At 49.9% G+C, this 6,000-nt stretch overlaps 1 long non-coding RNA gene across 1 annotated transcript; it reads right to left on the reverse strand.

Annotated features, from left to right (window-relative positions):
• Positions 1-1,286: 1,286 nt before the first annotated feature.
• Positions 1,287-3,321, reverse strand: LOC139830629 (uncharacterized). The gene is made up of 2 exons (XR_011743502.1): positions 2,926-3,321; positions 1,287-2,128 (listed from the first exon to the last, which is right to left on the reverse strand). It is a non-coding gene; the product is annotated as an uncharacterized lncRNA (long non-coding RNA).
• Between the last annotated feature and the right edge of the window lie 2,679 nt (positions 3,322-6,000).

Genomic DNA, 6,000 nt, shown 5'->3' on the forward strand with positions numbered 1-6,000 from the left:
TACTCTTAGGCGGTTAAGCCCGAAATAAGAGCCGAGGCTCTGATACCAATTGAAAGGATCGTATGCCGCACCTAGAGGGGGGGGGTGAATAGGTGCTAACCAATTTTTAGTTCTTTTTCAATTTAGGCTTGACACAAAGGTAAATTCTCTAGATATGCAACTAAGTGAATTTACCTATATGACAAGGCAATCAACTAAGCAAGATATGTCTAAGCAATATAAGAGATAGAATAGGATAGAGGTAACCGAGAGTGGAGCACGCGACGACACGGAGATGATTCCCGTAGTTCCCTTCCTTTGCAAGAAGGTACGTCTACGTTTGGAGGAGTGTGGTTGCTACGAAAGCCAAACCAACAGCCACGAAGGCTTCACTCAAATCTCCGGTGAGCAACGCCACGAAGGCCTAGCCCACTTCCACTAAGGGATTTCCTCGAGGCGGAAACCGTGCCTTTACAAGGTTCTTGGGGCACACATCCACAACTGAATTGGAGGCTCCCAAATCTGTAACAATACAACAATCAACAATAACACATCAACACAAATCAACTAGAGAACCAAATAGGAACACTAGCATGAGATCCCTCAAACAAGAGAGGGGGAAAAGAGAAACGCTTCGGTGAGGATGTAGATCGGTGTCATCTCCTTCGAATCTCCAAAGATCAAGAGCTTTGGTTGGGGGAGGAAGGAGATCTTGCAAATCTTGAGTTTCTTGAGGTGGCTCTAATGGAGGTGAGGCTTGGCAGATTTCTTGTGCAATGATTGAGCAAGCAAGCAAGGTAGAAGAAGGGGGGTATTTATACCCCCCGAGAAAACGAGCCGTTGCTGCTTCCGGGGGGCCGGATATTCCGGCCTAAGTAAGGGCCGGATAATCCCCCCCCCCCCCCCCGGATAATCCGGCCTCAGGGACAAAACCTGGACAATGTCCGGCCAAATGTCCGGCCCCATACCAGACTTGTTTTTCTTCAGGTCCTTAGCCAAAAACGAGGGGGCCGGATATTTCCGAAATGTCCGGCCCGGATATTCCGGCCTTGGGACAAAAACCGGGACAATATCCGGGCAAATGTCCGGCCCCTATACTGACTTGTTTTTCTTCGAATCCTTAGCAGAAAACTGGGGGCCGGATATTTCCAAAATATCCGGCCCGGATTATCCGGCCTGATGAACTTTTTACAGTTTCTATTTGACAGAACTGACCACATCCAACACACATATAAATGTATCTATATAATCCCTGTACCACTTAAACACACATTAGTGTATCACATACATTGACATCAAACACACAAAACATAATGTGAGAGATGTTCTTTCAGAAAGTCCAAATGATCCATGTAAACAATCTGCATTTTAATTTGATTGACCAAGGCCGGGATTAGGAAACCAAATCTGAGACAAATTGTATATTGTTATAATGAAAGTACATAGGATAGGTTTTACCGCGATCCATGGTAAGCAACCACCAACCCAAACTGGTTTCATGTTTCCATCCTTTGCTGCCTTCCTCGTCTTGTCTTGGAAAGACTTAATTTCTGACATTGTATGTGTGAATATCTTTTCCGCCCAATCATATTCACAAATGAGTGTAGAGTCACCAAGGCTACCAAGATATTCGAGAGGCAGCATAATGCTGGTTCCAGGAAAGAAATATGTACCAATCACGACCATAAAGAATGTCCTAAACCATGTTTCTGGATCCAATTCTTCATCTTCGAGCATCTTTTCAGCATGGTGTATTGGCGCCCTCCTTCCAGCCGTTTTGTATTCAATTTTGTAGAATTCCCGTTATGGTGATTCTTCATTCTCACCGGTCAGCACCACCGGCCTAGTTCCACGAGGAAGGCCTAGTGTTTGAACCACCATTTCTTTATTGAATACTATGCTTGTTTTATTCTTACTATTTATAAATTCACCTAGCTCGGCATCAATCCTTAAAATAATCCATTCAAGCAAGCCCTTTGGAGCTGAGAATGCGCAAATATCCAGAAGAACACCCCACCGTCGAGCAATAATGAGGTTTCTCCGATGATCTGAAAGCCCAAGCACTATGTCCCTCAACCGAGCCGCTGAAAAACGACTCTTGAGCATACAATCTGGTTCAGGATTCTTGGTCATTCCTGAATTTTTTTTGCTGGAAAAAATGTCAAAAGCATGTTGGCGTGTGAGATTGGTACAACTAAGCTGAAAACAATGTGGAAGCAAACATTTTCATATGGAGACTAGAAGCATCAATTTAGTTTCTATGAAACATACTAAAAACTATGTAGTATCATGCATCTTTGAAGTTTGTAAAATACAACGGTTGCCGTCAATTTGAACCATAAATCTGACACATAATAAAAAAGATGCAAGCAGTACATGGAAACATGTAAAATAGTTCAGAAAAAATGATCGTTGGTAATACAATTCTTACATTGCATGAAGCAGCAATTTGAATCCCAAAAATTACGTAGTAGCAAGATTATATTAGGCCATATATATTTCAGATCATATGTGACTCAAATATATGACAACATGGAAAATCTGCTGGGTACGTTGATCGGACGAGAATTTGGAAGCATTGAAAATATAGAAACAACACTCTGTTTGGAAGAAGCATCTTATAATCACCGTAGAAGCAGTATAGTTTGAAATGTAGAATGTAACAATGATTCCCGCCTATTGTTAAAAACTGTACAAACTCCATCATCGTCAGTGCATAATCCTCTTTACACAATCATGAACAAGCAGTAGGTGAAAACATATAAATTACTATTGTTGCCGCGTAAAAATCAAGAAACTAGCAGATACACAGTATGGTCAGGAATAAATCTCTCACATTACTAAAACAATTCTACCGGAAACAATTGAATCCATGCTTCCATATGATAATCTGCAAGATCTTGAAAAGTTCCAGAATTAAAAAAGGAGAGGCGTAGGTGACATTACCTTCTTCCCAGGTCGCGTAGCTGCTGAAGGGGCCGAATCAGTAACTGCGGTCGGTGGAAGCAGCCTCCAGCGCTGAGCTTCGTCCAAATCTGGGCGCCTCCAACCCCTACTTCGTCCGCCACCAGTCAATGAAGCCGGAAGAAGCCCATGTGTGTCGGAAGGTGAGTGAGAAGTCCAGCGACAGCCGCCGGTGCTCGACCTGGAACCTAGATTGCGATTGCAGGATTTGATCGAGGGGAGGAAAGCTGTGGCCGATGGGGAGCAATTCGACTAGGATGGGAGAGGCACGCGGAGGTGGGGATGAGTTCGCTCGCAAAACACATTTACTGGAGGAGTTAGCCGGTGAGTAACTGCATATTAAGTGCCAACAATTTGGGGATTTTTTCCATCAAAATGGTGATTGCTTGCGTGTAAAAAAACTGAAGCGGAACCGTTCGATTGGAATCCACATCGACGTCCACGGAGACGTCCGACGAAAGAGCACCCATCGGGCTCCGTAGTATAGTATTTACCATATCTCAACGTATGGCTCAGTATTTCTTTGATGGTTCATTTAATGCAATGTCACGTGCGAGTGCAGCGGCAGCATGCTGCGGTGCTGCCAGCCGCCCAGACCCATCATGGCACAACACTGTCAATAGTTCCTAGCTCATGGTTACCTGGTAGCCTCGTGCTCAATAGTGTTTGCTGTGCAAAATCACTGCTAATTACGTTTTGTTTACATTAAGTAGACATAGTTAATACTAGCATTTTTACTTAGTGAGTGGGAATTGTTAATTGCTTCAGGATTACCCTCTGAATCGGCTAATGAAGTTAGCAGTTGCTTCATTACCTGCCTATATGAAGCAGATTGTCTTCGTTTCTTTTTTGCCTACGAGCTAAAATTGGTAAGTAAATAACAAATTGTGTTCATGATCAAAGTTGTGCCTCCATTTATTTTTTGAATTTAGCTGTATCATATGAATGTTGGAGTAGAGCTCACTAACGCACATTGTTGTTTCAAATTAAAAATTGCCTCACGCCATGCAACGTCCTCCTCCTGCCATCGCCGCCCACGGCGAGCCAGCCTACTACCCCTACGGCTTATCCTGACATGAACTCACCATCAACCACGCCATATAGAGATGCTCTTCCGCGCTCGATTGACGTGCATGCGTCGGGAGAGCTGCCGCCGGCCGCTCAGCACTCCGCCTCCGCCTCTTTAAACCGAGTCGCCATCTTCCCAATGAGCAAAGCATCACTCAAACTCCGCTGCTTCCGCTGCCTCTCCAAGCTCCACAAGGTCGCCGACTGTAGAGACCCCATCCGCTGTGCTCGCTGTGGTTCCTTCGGCCACCGCAGCGCCGACTGCCACCCCTCCAGCATACCTCTTGCTCTAGCCCTTCCACCATTCACCACCGTGCCCACTTCCCAACCTCTCCCCACCCCAATGGCTTCTCCATCCGCACCCACCCCCTTCGCCGACGATGGGTCAGTCATCGTCGCAGCTCCCAATGGTGACCTCTGGCTCGGAGCACGCCGCTTCAATCTCACCTTCCGCCCTCCCTACAACATCCACAACCAGCCTGGCCAGCGCGCCAACCCCATCAACTTCTACTCTGAGGGCGAGGACCTCGACGACGACGACTCGGCGCCGCCATCGCAACGGGGCTCCGCCACGCACAACGACCCAATGCCCGACCTCGCCTCCAACGCCGCCAACGGCATCCTGCATGGCACTCCTATCGCCACGCGGGCGCGGGCCGCCTTCTCCCATGCTGCAAGGCTTGGAGGGCCCGTACCAGAGATTTTCGTGCCGCAGCACTTCCTCCACGACGTCAGCAACCTGGCGTACGCCATCATCGATGGCAACGTCAGGCAGGAGCTTCCGTTCGTTCGTGCTGCGCTTGAGCTCAACCCAAGGTGCCCGCCCTTCGTCCTCGCGCCGTCCGCGTTCGGTGCTGCGCTCCTCATCTTCCCATCAAACGCCGACAGGGACCGTGCGATTCGGCTCGGCCCCTTCCCGCTCGAGGGCGCCACGGTCACCGTCGTGCCTCCCGACGCTGCAGAGGATATCTCCACCACCACCTTCGACGTCATCATCGAGCTGCGTGCCAGCAAATATCCACTTCGACTCTGGCACCCTGCCGGCGCCAACTTCGTCTTCGGCTCTATCGGCAAGCTGTGTTGCGTCGACCAGTGCTGCGTCACCGGCCAGGACTTCACTGTCATCCGCGCCTTCGTTCTGCTTGAGCGGGGAAAGATGGTTCCTCCATCGACCATCCTCCGCATGCCCAACGACGACGTCAACATCATCCACTTTGACGTCGACAACGCGTGGCTGCTCGACATGGCTGCCGATGCTCCTCCGCCTCCTCCACCGGCCCCTCGTCCCCAGACTGTCCCATCGGCCGCGTTGGTTGGTACTCAGACTGACCCTGGCCCTGATTCACCTCGAGCCCCTCCCAACTCGCCGCACGCCTCGCCCACCAGGATCCACCCGTCTTCGGCCCAGCCTCCTGCTCCGGCCTTGCCTCGGGCTGCTTCTCATGCTCTCGACATCGATGCCACCCAACTGGCCATCGATGTCACGGACGCAGCTCAGCTCGCTGCTGATGAGCTCATCAGCCACGCCGAGGAGCTCATCTCCTCCATCCAGCAGCTGCAACATGACCCTCCGATCGCCTTCAACGCCTCTGCCTCTGAAACAGGTCATGCTACCTCCTCTCCTCGCCCTCCCACTCAAGTTACCTCGCTAACTGAATCTATCACTCATGCCGAAAACGAATCTGCTTCTACAGACAACTTCCTGCACATTCCCGACCCCTTCCATGTCAGGGAAGCGCACCGCCGTCGTACTCGCGCCCGCCGGGCCACTGAGGCCGCGGCCAAAGTGCGCCGTAGCCAGCGCCTTGCGGCTAAACAGGAAGCCAAGTTCGTCGGCATGTCGAGCGTGCCGTCAAAAAGAATGCCGCCTCTTTTGACCTCTCGGCCGCCTCACCTTCGCTCGCTGCTGCGCTCCAGGACACTGGCCTCATCGATGATCCTGACACTCCCTCCACCAGCGTTGACGCCATCCGAGCGGTTGCTCGCGTG

Source organism: Lolium perenne, chromosome 4, assembly GCF_019359855.2.
Source record: "Lolium perenne isolate Kyuss_39 chromosome 4, Kyuss_2.0, whole genome shotgun sequence".
NCBI lineage: Eukaryota > Viridiplantae > Streptophyta > Magnoliopsida > Poales > Poaceae > Lolium > Lolium perenne.